We start from the raw sequence: 16,878 nt of genomic DNA on the forward strand, positions 1-16,878 counted from the left end.
AATTTGCGAAGGTTCGCAATATGCCCCTCTCTATCCTTGGACTTGACAATCATGTCGTCTACGTATACCTCAACTTCTTTGTGCATCATATCATGTAAGAGTGTAGTTGCGGTGCGTTGATATGTAGCTCCGGCGTTGATTAACCCAAACGGCATTACCGTATAGCAATAGGTTCCCCATTGAGTGACAAAAGCGGTTTTATGCATGTCTTCTATGGCCATTTTGATTTGGTTATAACCCGCATACCCATCCTTGAAGGATAGTAATGCGTGGTCTGCAGTATTGTCCACCAATATGTCAATGTGCGGTAGAGGGAAGTCATCTTTAGGACTTGCTTTATTTAAGTCTCTAAAATCAACACAAACACGGATTCTCCCATCCTTTTTGGGTACAGGTACTATGTTGGCTACCCAGTAAGAATACTCGTAAACTTTGATGAACCCGACTTTGAATTGCTTATCGACTTCTTCCTTAATCTTGAGAGCCCATTCCGTTCTCATTCGGCGAAGCTTCTGTTTTACAGGTTTGAAACCTGGCTTAATCGGAATTCTATGTTCGGCGATATCCCTGTTGATCCCTGGCATGTCTTTGTAGGACCACGCGAAGACGTCTTTGAACTCGTGTAGGAGATCTATGAAGTCGGCCCTTTTGGTAGAGCTCAAGGTAGTCCCTATCCTAAGTTCTTGGGGTTCTAGTTCGGTTCCTACATTGATGGGTTCGGTATTCTCTATTACTGGTCCCCCTTCCCCTTCCTGTAGTAATTCTTTGGCTACGTAAGGAGGTATTTCAATTGAGTCTGGGTCTTGGTCTTCCTCAGTATCATCGTAAACAGAATTGCACTCAAGATAACACAAAGAGTAAGCAGAACCTGATTTATTCATATTAAAGTTTGAGAAAAGTTGAAACAAAGAAGCCATCTCATCTGTGGTCAGTGGCGGTAAAGGGACAGTGGTTGGGACATTTCCCGAACTACTGTTACTACTTGAGGCTAAGCTAGGAGAAACGAAGGGAATGGGGATGACGACAGGAGGAGACTCCTTAGTGACTTCTCTAGACTCTGACTCTGACTCCGACTCCGACTATGACTCGAATTCATCGTCTTCTGGTTCTCCTTTGAACATCTCTCCTTCTCCAGTGGTGAGCTTGAAGAGTATTCCTTGATTGTTGGTCCACTTGATTGATTTTCTCCATCCTTTCTGCTGACTCGCGTTTGTTTCTGTGATTAACGCGGTAGGGTTGAAGTGATCGTCTTGAAGTATCATGGTAATGATCTCATCCTGCGCGACTCTAACAAATTGATCCTCTCCAATCAATAGACTAACGGCTTGTTCGTCTAAGCAAGGTGCTTGACAGGTTTTGACGGTAGGAACCGTTTCTGGAGGGATGAAGTAGCAATCGTGAAAGATCTCGATTCCGGCTAGCTTCCTCTCGATATAATGCCAAGGCTCGGGAAATCCGTGAAAGAGTTCTAGACTTCCTTCCTTAACAAAGTACCCATTTAGGGTAGGGAGATAGGGTTGCATTTGGACTCCTACGTACTTACGGTTTTGAACTTGAGCAAGCATCTCGAGAACTTCCTCTTTAGTGGGTTTGTACCCTAGTCCGAGTGGTATCCTCGTATGGTGCGATGGGGTTCCCCAGCTAGAGTAAGCGGATAGACTTTCCCTCTCGAGACATGGAGATAAGTTCCCGATTATGTTCACCAACGAGAGTTCACGACCGACAGTCACTTCCTCTCGAGACATGGAGATCAACATCGACCCCGAATTCTTCCGAAGTTTGTTTGAAGCTAACACAAACAGATTTCTCCCAGCAGTTCCAGACTGTGTCCTGCTGTCTTTCCTCAAAGTCATCGTTTCCTTATAATTCTTCAGATACCCCTTTTCAGGATAAACCTTCATGCTTTCAAACACCAAGTTATCTTCAGACACCAATTTTTCTTCAGACCAAAGAGTTTTGCCGAAGCGTCTTGATCTCGTTTCGTCCGTAAGTCTCGTATGATCTCTTCTTATGGTCAAGAGCCTCCTTACGTAGTCTAATGGACTTTAAACGACCCTCCCGATAGTCGACAGACTCTAAAATGTTACCGACGATGTGTCCTTGCTCGGACACCTTGAGCGCCTCGCGTCGCCATAGTCGTCAGGTTGCAATCTTCGATTGACCTGATGGCTATACTTTTGACTTTCGCCTTGTCCAAGCCTCAGTCAAAGTGGGGGCTCTGTAGATACCTCATTTCTGCACCTCTCGCAAACCACCCGGTGATGATTGGGCCGCAAGTTTGGTACGTGGAACGATTTGTGACAGTTCGTAAGTTTATCGTCAAGTGATTGCTCAAACACTAATGTCTACCTCTTAGTTGTCATCTACGTGCCGATACGGTCGTTTTGACAGTAATTAGAGTACATTTGGAGTCCGGGCCTAAAACCGTCTTCATTTTCTGACAACCGTTAAATCCCGAGTCAAAATGTTCTGGAATGTTCCGGATATTTCTATTCCATATTTTATAAATATTTCACAATCTTTTATTCTTTGGTAAACAATTTCCCGTAATATTCGTACAAAATATTAAGGAAAACCAAATTATTTCCGTCCTTCCATAACTTAAACACGGAAATCTTTCTTCCGCAGGAGGAAACCACTTGGGAATAGACGCAGCAGGTGCTGCGCCTCTTCCAAGAGACGCATTCTTCGCTGCGCCTCTTCCCAGTCCTTTTCGCGTATTTCTCGTATCTTTTTCATATCTTTCCGAGATTCACTTCCAAAGTCTCTCCGAAACCCTATTCCTTCACGTGATTAGTATAAATAGGAGCCTTCGCTCCTCATATTTCTCACGCGAGTGTCCGCCTTTCTCCCTTTGCATTCTAGACCTTTGTTCTTACTTTTTTGGCGTCTACGTGCTTGAACATTCGACCACGTAAGCTCGGATCCTTCTGAGTACCAGCCTCGTTTGCATGACCGACCAATTTGACCAACTCCACAATCAATCAACTTAATTAATCTAATCGTTTTCCTCTTACGAGGGCACTTTCGTCTACATTCGAGTCGAGCATCACTAATCGATAACTTAGTTCATCTCGTTTCGTCAAACATGTAAGTTTAAGGGTGTAAATCTCTCTTTTATTTATTGTTATTTACCTTTTTGTATCATCATTAATGTAAGATTTATGTCGAAAACACCTTGTTAAAACCGATTTCTAAAATCGTGCTTTAAAACCCTTTTTACGGATTTCAAGAAGACAAACCGTCGAGAAAGGATGCAAAGAATGCTGCTTCTCTTCTTGAAGGAGTGCGGTTCTGCCGCGCCTCTTCATGAGGTCCGCCAGCCTCTGCTTCCTTTCTTCTTCCTTCGTCCTCTGTAATTCGTTCTTTTTTGTTTGTTTTCGTTAATTCTTTGATACAATCATGATAATTTCACATGCATAATATTGTTCATTCATTAACACGTTTAATTCATCATTAAATCCGACTTAAATCCCTTATAATCTCATATTTGCAGGTTTTCATCACTAAACTCAATCCGGGTTGTAGGAATTCGATTCGTTCATATCGGGTTTCTGGAATTCGATCTTTGATATATTTTCATCTGTCTATTGTCATATTCATCATTAATTCGTCGTTAATTCGTCATGTTTAGCTTATTTAGTTCACCTATGTCACTAATCAATAGTTCATCCATGTAAATAATCCGTCTTAATTCCGTCTCATCCATGTTTTATTGCGTTTATGACCATTAATCACATGTAAATAACCTATTAATCACTTTCATCTGAGTAAATATCATTAATCCAACCATTAAAATCACTAATTTACAATAACGCTTTGCAGTTCCGGCTTCACAGCCAGAACTCACCCTTGGAAAGACGCAAAGAATCGCTGCCGCGCTCTTCCAAAGGGCGCGATCTCTGCGCTGTTCCAGGTTGAGTTCTGTCTCTGAACTCCGTTGTTGCTTGACCTAGTTTAATTAGTTTACGTATTAATCAACTATTAATCGTATTATCACCCACTGATCTGTTCGTTATTTCTTTCTTTTGTTCTTTTTCTCAAATTATCCGTTTTAAAGGTGTTTTCGACATAGATCAATGAACCCGATGTAGTTATTGTAATCTTTCATTATTGTAATTTTATTTATTATATTTATCATTGTATTTTGTATCCATTGTATGTTTTCACATGTAATTGAACCTTAATCCCAACTTTGACCTAAATTGTATGCTAAATTACGTGTCAACCGACTTAGTTAATTCTTCAAATGCTAGGATTAAAACTTGGATGTTGCATTGCATGCATATAATCGACGATATATCGAGTATAGATGATCTCCCTAATCATTAGTAGAGGCCGCTATCGAGTCGGGCGGGATTAGGGTGTTCGATCAAAAGAGCTTCCTAATACGTACCCTCACCCCTTACTCCAGATCTCTGTGAACATCCGTGTTCATTGGCATCCACGAGAGTCATTCTAGACATAGAATGCTAAGGGTAACGATTGTTTAGTGTTCATGTCTCTACTTTGTGTCTTGACATGACACGAGGTATTCGAACGGTTCCAATTTCCCATAAAAATTGGTGGCGACTCCAACAAAATGCAAACACTTGTTCTCTCTCCCAAGCGCCCCCGTGGGCCCCATTGTCCACAGTTTGGCGACTCCCCTGGGGATAGACTTCCTCTTTACCGTTTTGAAATTGAGCAAGCATCTCGAGAACTTACTCTTTAGTAGGTTTGTACCCTAGTCCGAGTGGTATCTCGAGAACTTCCTCTATCCCGATGGTACGAGAAGGGTCCACAACAGCGTCTATCTTGCCTTCCTTGTATGGTGCGAAGGTGTTTCTTCGGATCGGGTTCAAAGGCATTCCAGGGAAGTATCCCTGGGATTTGAGTATGTGGTTGACCACCAAGTTGGAGTAGGGATCATAGTATGAGGGTGCCAATTCGCTTTCTATGACAGTTATGCTTTGGAAGCCCCCAAGTTCATATACTGGATCTGCAAGGACCTGATTGTTCGGCTTCTTTTCGATTATTGCCTTGATGGGTGACGAAGTGATCGTCACCACTTTAACATTTAGTGGGATCTTGATCTTTTGATGAAGGGTGGATGTCACCGCTTTGGAAGCGTGAATCCAAGGTCTTCCTAGAAGTATGTTGAAGGAAGCTTCAATGTCCACTATTTGGAAGTTAACCTTTCACTCAATTGGCCTTGTGGCTATGGTTAGGTTAACGAGTCCTACTACCTTTCGCCGTGTACCATCATACGCGCGAACACCTTGATTGGTAGCGGTCCAATCCGACTCTTTCATGCCTAATTTGTATGCCATTTTGAGGGGTATGACGTTGACCGCGGAGCCATCATCTACCAAGGTCATTGGCACATTCTTCTTTAGACAAATGACAGTGATGTAAAGAGCCAAGTTGTGACTAGCGCCAAAAGGTGGCAAATCTTCGTCTGAGAAAGTAATAGGATTACTTAGCTTCGGTTATTCTTGGAAGACCAAGTTGACTACATCTTCGGGTGTGGAGTTATGTGCTACTTTTAGTTTGGCCAAGGCTTGCAGTAAAGCTTGGCGATGTGGGAATGAGCTTGCTACCAATTGCCAGACTGAAAGATCAGCCTTTGTCTTCTGTAATTGCTTGAGCAAATGATCAGTAGAGTCATCTTCGTTATCATTTGGTGTGACAACGTTGGTTGGACCATTTTGAGTAGTATTTTGATATGGACGGCCCGAACGAGTTAGGTGGTCCACATCTTGGTCTTCGCCATTTTGGACTATTTCTTTGACTAGGGAGTTTTCAATGAGATACTCGTCCTCATCATCATCGGCCCATACTTCATTGATTGTAACTAGTTCTCTCATTCTCATGATCTCGTCTTCTAGTCGTGTGATTTGGTCGACTAGTTTATCAACCACGGCGACTATTTCTTGCATAGTGGCATTTTGAGAGAAGATTAGTGGCACATGCTCTTTAGGTGTCGCGTTGGGGTCATGTAAAGTTGTCACCACATTTTACAATTCCCAAACTTGCCTATCCACACTCCTTGCCCATGTGATGAAGTCGGAAATGGTAGGGGAGATGGTAGAGTAGAACCCTTCATTCTCGATCGCATGGATCTCGTGAACAATCTAAGGTAGATTCTTCACTTGTGATCACTAGAATCCCAAGAGGGTTCTGATTGTTGTTGGGTTTACCTCCCGAAGGTATTGGTAGTCGACCATCTTTAATCATATCTTGAAGCACATTTTTCACCTGGTAGCATTTTTCTGTGTCATGCCCCTTACCCCTATGGTATTCACAGTACGAGTTCTCGTCCCAGAACTTGGATTTCTTTTCAGGTTCGGGAGTAGGTCCTATGGGTTGGAGCTTGCCTTGTTTCATTAACCTTTTTAGAGCGTTGGAGTAAGTATCCCCAAGATTTGTGAATTTCCTTGGTGGGGTATTTTTCTTGGATGGCTCAAGAAGGTTGACTTCATCAGTCTTGCTAGTGGAGCCGTAAGAACGACTAGTTGAGCCTTGATATCCTCGACCTACCGTTTTGGACAAGAGCTCTTTACGGATGTCATCTTCAATCCTTGTTCCTAGTACGGTTAAGTCCTAGAAAGTTTTGATGTTTTGGTATCTCAAATGATTAGCATAGATGGGTTTGAGATTGTCCACGAACTTCTCCACAAGGGTAGCCTCATCCGGGCGTTCAACTAGTTGGGTACTAGTCTTCCTCCACCTACTTAGGAAGTCGGTGAATGCTTCTTTGTCATTTTGGGTAAGAACCTCTAGAGTGCGCATGTTAACTTGGATCTCGGCATTATCCACATATTGTTGGGAAATGTGTCCTCAACAATAGTGCGATCACATGATTTAAATATCATTATTAAATCTAATTACAAGAATACGGAAGGGATGATACATTACATATATAGTCAACTGGTCCACACATATCGGTAATGATTGGTCAAGCTAGAGTTTGACATTACTGTCGTGCGACGGTGGTGATCAGTTGATCCCTTGAGGTCACACCTAAAGGACGATTCCCTTAATTGAAAAGGTTAATTAATTGTATACCGATACAGATTAATTAATTCCTAAAAATTGAACAATTCAATTGTGAGAGAGAATATTGATATCTTATTATAATGGGATTAAATAAGATTTATTTTAGTAAATAATATGCTTTATTACTAAAATTGTTTATTGTTTGAGAAACAATAAAGATAAGAATGAATGGTTGATTATAATTACAAGATATTGTGAATTATAATTATATGACCCATTTTATTTATGTGATCAAGTATCACTAGTCAATTTGTTGAATGTAATTTAATTAATTTATAAAATGATATTTATGTGATAAATATGCATTTAATTAATTAGTAACATGTATCATACTACATGTGACATATTGTGTGACAAATGACAATTGACAAAAATAAAATGGTAGTCCATTTTATAAAGATGGGCCGAAATAAGAGTGTAAAGGGAGTTAGTGGGTGAATTATTTTATGAGATAAAATAAGCTAATGATCACTAACCTACAACTAGCCTTACAAGCCTAAGGTATAGAAAAGAACAAAAAGAAAAGTGAAGGACCATATATTGGTCCCTTGCCTCACCAAAAACCGTGTGGCCTCTCTAATAATTAGAGGGCTTTTGTTCTTTTATTTTTATCACACTCTACCATTCAAAACACATGCAAAAAGTTCATGAATTGTTCTCTCTTTAATCTTCATCAAAAAGGATGAATTTTTGATTCAAATTTGTTCAAAAGATTACTAAAATTATCAATGTAATATATGAGTATTAGTAATCAATTTTAAGGTAAACCACAATATAAATATCTAGTACATATTAGTTTGTGGGTTTGAGGGATAGTCTTGGGTGCAACTAATTGGAGGGCTTCTATTTTGAGGTCATGTATGTTCATCTAATATGGAAAGCTCAAGAACTAACAAGAAGGAGATCTTGTTGGTGCTCATTTGACCGAAATTCATATGGTGAGAAAATGATTTCTTCACTTATTTATTTTAGTTTGCATGCATAAGATTTGTAATTAATTTTATGACTAAATTAATTTGAAACATATATGAATATGTTAAATAATGAGATATAGATTTCTAACAAGCGGTATCAAGAGCACAAGGTTGTTTGCATGCAAATCGGTTATTGTTTTTCCGAGTTATATGATTAACAAACAAAACTTGTAAATTTGTGATATTATGATATATCACGAAAATAATTTATGCATGTTAAAGTTTCTGATCCTAAAATGTATTTAGGATATTTTGGTTAATTTATGGATTTTATTGTTCATTTTATATAATATTGCCATTAAAATGTGATTTTTGTGATAAAAATGTCATTTTTGGACGAAAATTAGCTAAACTTCGAATTTTCTAGTGGTTTTTGGATATGTTTTCACATATATTATTTTTAGATGATCTGGAAAGTTTCATAATTTTATGAGTTCTTATGCTCGAAATATGGATTTTTCATGTTAAAAATCGAATTTAGATGAAAAATAGGTTAATATGAGAAATATTTCGAATCTGGTCATAGCAATTTAGTATGTTGTCACATGCAATTTTACAAGATGTGTGTAAAATAATGGGCTATATTGAAGTCTTTATGCATGATTTATGGATTTTTGATGAAAAATAGCATAAATAGTGACTTAATTAGTGAAAAATTGCTAAAACATACTCCATGACTAAGAAAAAACGTCACATGTTGCATTTTATTATCTTTTCCAGATCTAAAATTGAAAAGTTGATGAATATAATTTTTCTCATGTTTTTATGATTTTTATTGATAAATCCGATAAAACGCAACATAGTTTTTCCGATAATTTTACGAAATTTTAACCTAAGTCTTTGAACATTATGAGTGTCATGGTATTTTTTCCAGAACGTTCACAAGTTTTAAATTTCAAATTTCAAATTTATTTGAAATTTTGTGATTTATTTGAAGTTTATAGCTTTTTATTGTAATTTTAAGTCCTTTTATGAACAATATTAAGAAATATGAGTTAATTATGGTCAAATGGTTAGTGGAGACTAATTTTTGAGTCCTAAGAAGTTAGGGTAATTAACTTGTGCATAAATATGAATTTATGTAATTTATTGTGATTTTAAAACGTTGAATCACGCAAATCCGTAAAAATCGTGTAATATACGATATTGGCTCCTTAAAGGCGATTTAGCATAAAATTGGGCATGTTCATACATATTATAATGCTGCATTTTATTTATGATTGTCATAATTTTATTTTATGTAATTTTGAATTATGTAATTTTTACTTAGTATGGCCTTAGTTTTAATTGGTATTACCCGAAATGTATGGGAATATCGATTCGGTTGTAATTTTTGTGACCTCGTATCACCGTTTTGTAATTTAATAGATTTATTTTATTTTAATTACAAATGTATAATAGGAAATTATGTAATTTATTATGTAATTTATTTATTTCGGAGTTACTTGAAGACGGTGTCACTCAAGAAGGTGATACATAAAGACGGTGTTACCTCGAGATGCGTGCCTCAACCGAAGTTCAAGGGATCAATGGAGTTGGTTTCCGAATATGTAATAGTTAAATAGTTTTTCTATTTTAGGAAGGCCATACTAGGATTATTTTATGGGTAATGCTAAATACAACCCACTTTGGTTGTATTTAAGCATTAAATACCTTCTAATTTGGGTATTAACTTAGAAATTAAAAACTAAATTACACATTAACCAATACATTTAATGCATATATCAAGAATTTATTTCCTCTTTTGGTTTCTTAAATACAACCCGGGGGTTGTATTTATTATTACCCTTATTTTATTTATGCTTTGCATTTTATTTATATGTCGCATGCATCGCTAAATCGCCATAACTAAAACATGCATTATCTTTTTATCGAGTTTATCGACCGTGTCAATTACAATTATCGTAGTTCACCGCTTTAGTTCACTTAAAACGTGATAGATAATAAATTGACATGACCTCTCGCTAAAATAATCAATTGCGACATAGCCTTACCAAATAGTAGAAACCATGAAAACCTATTTCGTGAGGGAGTGCACTCGGCCGGTACAAACCTTGTTACGTAGGGGAAGTGGGTGATAAATGTCTATCCACCGAATTCATGTTGATGAGGGTTTCATCGGCTACCCCGTGCCCAAGTTAATATGGGTTTGGATCATGGACACATTTATTCGAAATTTGGATTGAACTCAACAAAAGTTTTTGATAAGGGTTTCATCGGCTACCCCGTGCCCTTGTCGGATGTGTTTTGGGCTATAGATAAATATTAGAGTAAATTTATCGACCGAGAGTTCTAAAAGTAGAATCGATTAAAGAGTTAATCCACCGAGTTATATTGATAAGGGTTTCATCGGCTACCCCGTGCCCAAGTTAGTATGAATTTGGATCTCGGAATCATTTATCATAGTTGGGTAGAGGTCACTATGTAAATGCTATACTTGTTTTTCCAAGTATTAATAAAACGATAAATGTTAAGTTTTCCACTATTCCGTTATTATATTATTCTATTTCTTTACCACAATCATATACGATATCATTTCGATTTTTCAAATCTCCATTAAAACATCGTATCTAAAGACAAATTTGAATTTTGCTTCTAAAACCTCAAATGAACCATTGCTAAGGATCTCTTGTAAAGAGTATAGGTAAAATTTATTCATTATCAAACAAGTTTTTGATTCCTGACTAACGTATCTCAAATGATTAGCATAGATGGGTTTGAGATTGTCCACGAACTTCTCCACAAGGGTAGCCTCATCCGGGCGTTCAACTAGTTGGGTACTAGTCTTCCTCCACCTACTTAGGAAGTCGGTGAATGCTTCTTTGTCATTTTGGGTAAGAACCTCTAGAGTGCGCATGTTAACTTGGATCTCGGCATTATCCACATATTGTTGGGAAATGTGTCCTCAACAATAGTGCGATCACATGATTTAAATATCATTATTAAATCTAATTACAAGAATACGGAAGGGATGATACATTACATATATAGTCAACTGGTCCACACATATCGGTAATGATTGGCTGGCTAGAGTTTGACATTACTGTCGTGCGACGGTGGTGATCAGTTGATCCCTTGAGGTCACACCTAAAGGACGATTCCCTTAATTGAAAAGGTTAATTAATTGTATACCGATACAGATTAATTAATTCCTAAAAATTGAACAATTCAATTGTGAGAGAGAATATTGATATCTTATTATAATGGGATTAAATAAGATTTATTTTAGTAAATAATATGCTTTATTACTAAAATTGTTTATTGTTTGAGAAACAATAAAGATAAGAATGAATGGTTGATTATAATTACAAGATATTGTGAATTATAATTATATGACCCATTTTATTTATGTGATCAAGTATCACTAGTCAATTTGTTGAATGTAATTTAATTAATTTATAAAATGATATTTATGTGATAAATATGCATTTAATTAATTAGTAACATGTATCATACTACATGTGACATATTGTGTGACAAATGACAAATTGACAAAAATAAAATGGTAGTCCATTTTATAAAGATGGGCCGAAATAAGAGTGTAAAGGGAGTTAGTGGGTGAATTATTTTATGAGATAAAATAAGCTAATGATCACTAACCTACAACTAGCCTTACAAGCCTAAGGTATAGAAAAGAACAAAAAGAAAAGTGAAGGACCATATATTGGTCCCTTGCCTCACCAAAAACCGTGTGGCCTCTCTAATAATTAGAGGGCTTTTGTTCTTTTATTTTTATCACACTCTACCATTCAAAACACATGCAAAAAGTTCATGAATTGTTCTCTCTTTAATCTTCATCAAAAAGGATGAATTTTTGATTCAAATTTGTTCAAAAGATTACTAAAATTATCAAAGTAATATATGAGTATTAGTAATCAATTTTAAGGTAAACCACAATATAAATATCTAGTACATATTAGTTTGTGGGTTTGAGGGATAGTCTTGGGTGCAACTAATTGGAGGGCTTCTATTTTGAGGTCATGTATGTTCATCTAATATGGAAAGCTCAAGAACTAACAAGAAGGAGATCTTGTTGGTGCCCATTTGACCGAAATTCATATGGTGAGAAAATGATTTCTTCACTTATTTATTTTAGTTTGCATGCATAAGATTTGTAATTAATTTTATGACTAAATTAATTTGAAACATATATGAATATGTTAAATAATGAGATATAGATTTCTAACAAGCGGTATCAAGAGCACAAGGTTGTTTGCATGCAAATCGGTTATTGTTTTTCCGAGTTATATGATTAACAAACAAAACTTGTAAATTTGTGATATTATGATATATCACGAAAATAATTTATGCATGTTAAAGTTTCTGATCCTAAAATGTATTTAGGATATTTTGGTTAATTTATGGATTTTATTGTTCATTTTATATAATATTGCCATTAAAATGTGATTTTTGTGATAAAAATGTCATTTTTGGACGAAAATTAGCTAAACTTCGAATTTTCTAGTGGTTTTTGGATATGTTTTCACATATATTATTTTTAGATGATCTGGAAAGTTTCATAATTTTATGAGTTCTTATGCTCGAAATATGGATTTTTCATGTTAAAAATCGAATTTAGATGAAAAATAGGTTAATATGAGAAATATTTCGAATCTGGTCATAGCAATTTAGTATGTTGTCACATGCAATTTTACAAGATGTGTGTAAAATAATGGGCTATATTGAAGTCTTTATGCATGATTTATGGATTTTTGATGAAAAATAGCATAAATAGTGACTTAATTAGTGAAAAATTGCTAAAACATACTCCATGACTAAGAAAAAACGTCACATGTTGCATTTTATTATCTTTTCCAGATCTAAAATTGAAAAGTTGATGAATATAATTTTTCTCATGTTTTTATGATTTTTATTGATAAATCCGATAAAACGCAACATAGTTTTTCCGATAATTTTACGAAATTTTAACCTAAGTCTTTGAACATTATGAGTGTCATGGTATTTTTTCCAGAACGTTCACAAGTTTTAAATTTCAAATTTCAAATTTATTTGAAATTTTGTGATTTATTTGAAGTTTATAGCTTTTTATTGTAATTTTAAGTCCTTTTATGAACAATATTAAGAAATATGAGTTAATTATGGTCAAATGGTTAGTGGAGACTAATTTTTGAGTCCTAAGAAGTTAGGGTAATTAACTTGTGCATAAATATGAATTTATGTAATTTATTGTGATTTTAAAACGTTGAATCACGCAAATCCGTAAAAATCGTGTAATATACGATATTGGCTCCTTAAAGGCGATTTAGCATAAAATTGGGCATGTTCATACATATTATAATGCTGCATTTTATTTATGATTGTCATAATTTTATTTTATGTAATTTTGAATTATGTAATTTTTACTTAGTATGGCCTTAGTTTTAATTGGTATTACCCGAAATGTATGGGAATATCGATTCGGTTGTAATTTTTATGACCTCGTATCACCGTTTTGTAATTTAATAGATTTATTTTATTTTAATTACAAATGTATAATAGGAAATTATGTAATTTATTATGTAATTTATTTATTTCGGAGTTACTTGAAGACGGTGTCACTCAAGAAGGTGATACATAAAGACGGTGTTACCTCGAGATGCGTGCCTCAACCGAAGTTCAAGGGATCAATGGAGTTGGTTTCCGAATATGTAATAGTTAAATAGTTTTTCTATTTTAGGAAGGCCATACTAGGATTATTTTATGGGTAATGCTAAATACAACCCACTGGGTTGTATTTAAGCATTAAATACCTTCTAATTTGGGTATTAACTTAGAAATTAAAAACTAAATTACACATTAACCAATACATTTAATGCATATATCAAGAATTTATTTCCTCTTTTGGTTTCTTAAATACAACCCAGTGGGTTGTATTTATTATTACCCTTATTTTATTTATGCTTTGCATTTTATTTATATGTCGCATGCATCGCTAAATCGCCATAACTAAAACATGCATTATCTTTTTATCGAGTTTATCGACCGTGTCAATTACAATTATCGTAGTTCACCGCTTTAGTTCACTTAAAACGTGATAGATAATAAATTGACATGACCTCTCGCTAAAATAATCAATTGCGACATAGCCTTACCAAATAGTAGAAACCATGAAAACCTATTTCGCGAGGGAGTGCACTCGGCCACCCCGGGTACAAACCTTGTTACGTAGGGGAAGTGGGTGATAAATGTCTATCCACCGAATTCATGTTGATGAGGGTTTCATCGGCTACCCCGTGCCCAAGTTAATATGGGTTTGGATCATAGACACATTTATTCGAAATTTGGATTGAACTCAACAAAAGTTTTTGATAAGGGTTTCATCGGCTACCCCGTGCCCTTGTCGGATGTGTTTTGGGCTATAGATAAATATTAGAGTAAATTTATCGACCGAGAGTTCTAAAAGTAGAATCGATTAAAGAGTTAATCCACCGAGTTATATTGATAAGGGTTTCATCGGCTACCCCGTGCCCAAGTTAGTATGAATTTGGATCTCGGAATCATTTATCATAGTTGGGTAGAGGTCACTATGTAAATGCTATACTTGTTTTTCCAAGTATTAATAAAACGATAAATGTTAAGTTTTCCACTATTCCGTTATTATATTATTCTATTTCTTTACCACAATCATATACGATATCATTTCGATTTTTCAAATCTCCATTAAAACATCGTATCTAAAGACAAATTTGAATTTTGCTTCTAAAACCTCAAATGAACCATTGCTAAGGATCTCTTGTAAAGAGTATAGGTAAAATTTATTCATTATCAAACAAGTTTTTGATTCCTGACTAACGTATCTCAAATGATTAGCATAGATGGGTTTGAGATTGTCCACGAACTTCTCCACAAGGGTAGCCTCATCCGGGCGTTCAACTAGTTGGGTACTAGTCTTCCTCCACCTACTTAGGAAGTCGGTGAATGCTTCTTTGTCATTTTGGGTAAGAACCTCTAGAGTGCGCATGTTAACTTGGATCTCGGCATTATCCACATATTGTTGGGAAATGTGTCCTCAACAATAGTGCGATCACATGATTTAAATATCATTATTAAATCTAATTACAAGAATACGGAAGGGATGATACATTACATATATAGTCAACTGGTCCACACATATCGGTAATGATTGGGTCGGCTAGAGTTTGACATTACTTGTCGTGCGACGGTGGTGATCAGTTGATCCCTTGAGGTCACACCTAAAGGACGATTCCCTTAATTGAAAAGGTTAATTAATTGTATACCGATACAGATTAATTAATTCCTAAAAATTGAACAATTCAATTGTGAGAGAGAATATTGATATCTTATTATAATGGGATTAAATAAGATTTATTTTAGTAAATAATATGCTTTATTACTAAAATTGTTTATTGTTTGAGAAACAATAAAGATAAGAATGAATGGTTGATTATAATTACAAGATATTGTGAATTATAATTATATGACCCATTTTATTTATGTGATCAAGTATCACTAGTCAATTTGTTGAATGTAATTTAATTAATTTATAAAATGATATTTATGTGATAAATATGCATTTAATTAATTAGTAACATGTATCATACTACATGTGACATATTGTGTGACAAATGACAAATTGACAAAAATAAAATGGTAGTCCATTTTATAAAGATGGGCCGAAATAAGAGTGTAAAGGGAGTTAGTGGGTGAATTATTTTATGAGATAAAATAAGCTAATGATCACTAACCTACAACTAGCCTTACAAGCCTAAGGTATAGAAAAGAACAAAAAGAAAAGTGAAGGACCATATATTGGTCCCTTGCCTCACCAAAAACCGTGTGGCCTCTCTAATAATTAGAGGGCTTTTGTTCTTTTATTTTTATCACACTCTACCATTCAAAACACATGCAAAAAGTTCATGAATTGTTCTCTCTTTAATCTTCATCAAAAAGGATGAATTTTTGATTCAAATTTGTTCAAAAGATTACTAAAATTATCAATGTAATATATGAGTATTAGTAATCAATTTTAAGGTAAACCACAATATAAATATCTAGTACATATTAGTTTGTGGGTTTGAGGGATAGTCTTAGGTGCAACTAATTGGAGGGCTTCTATTTTGAGGTCATGTATGTTCATCTAATATGGAAAGCTCAAGAACTAACAAGAAGGAGATCTTGTTGGTGCTCATTTGACCGAAATTCATATGGTGAGAAAATGATTTCTTCACTTATTTATTTTAGTTTGCATGCATAAGATTTGTAATTAATTTTATGACTAAATTAATTTGAAACATATATGAATATGTTAAATAATGAGATATAGATTTCTAACAAGCGGTATCAAGAGCACAAGGTTGTTTGCATGCAAATCGGTTATTGTTTTTCCGAGTTATATGATTAACAAACAAAACTTGTAAATTTGTGATATTATGATATATCACGAAAATAATTTATGCATGTTAAAGTTTCTGATCCTAAAATGTATTTAGGATATTTTGGTTAATTTATGGATTTTATTGTTCATTTTATATAATATTGCCATTAAAATGTGATTTTTGTGATAAAAATGTCATTTTTGGACGAAAATTAGCTAAACTTCGAATTTTCTAGTGGTTTTTGGATATGTTTTCACATATATTATTTTTAGATGATCTGGAAAGTTTCATAATTTTATGAGTTCTTATGCTCGAAATATGGATTTTTCATGTTAAAAATCGAATTTAGATGAAAAATAGGTTAATATGAGAAATATTTCGAATCTGGTCATAGCAATTTAGTATGTTGTCACATGCAATTTTACAAGATGTGTGTAAAATAATGGGCTATATTGAAGTCTTTATGCATGATTTATGGATTTTTGATGAAAAATAGCATAAATAGTGACTTAATTAGTGAAAAATTG

This window comes from Silene latifolia, chromosome 5 (genome assembly GCF_048544455.1).
Source record: "Silene latifolia isolate original U9 population chromosome 5, ASM4854445v1, whole genome shotgun sequence".
Lineage (NCBI taxonomy): Eukaryota > Viridiplantae > Streptophyta > Magnoliopsida > Caryophyllales > Caryophyllaceae > Silene > Silene latifolia.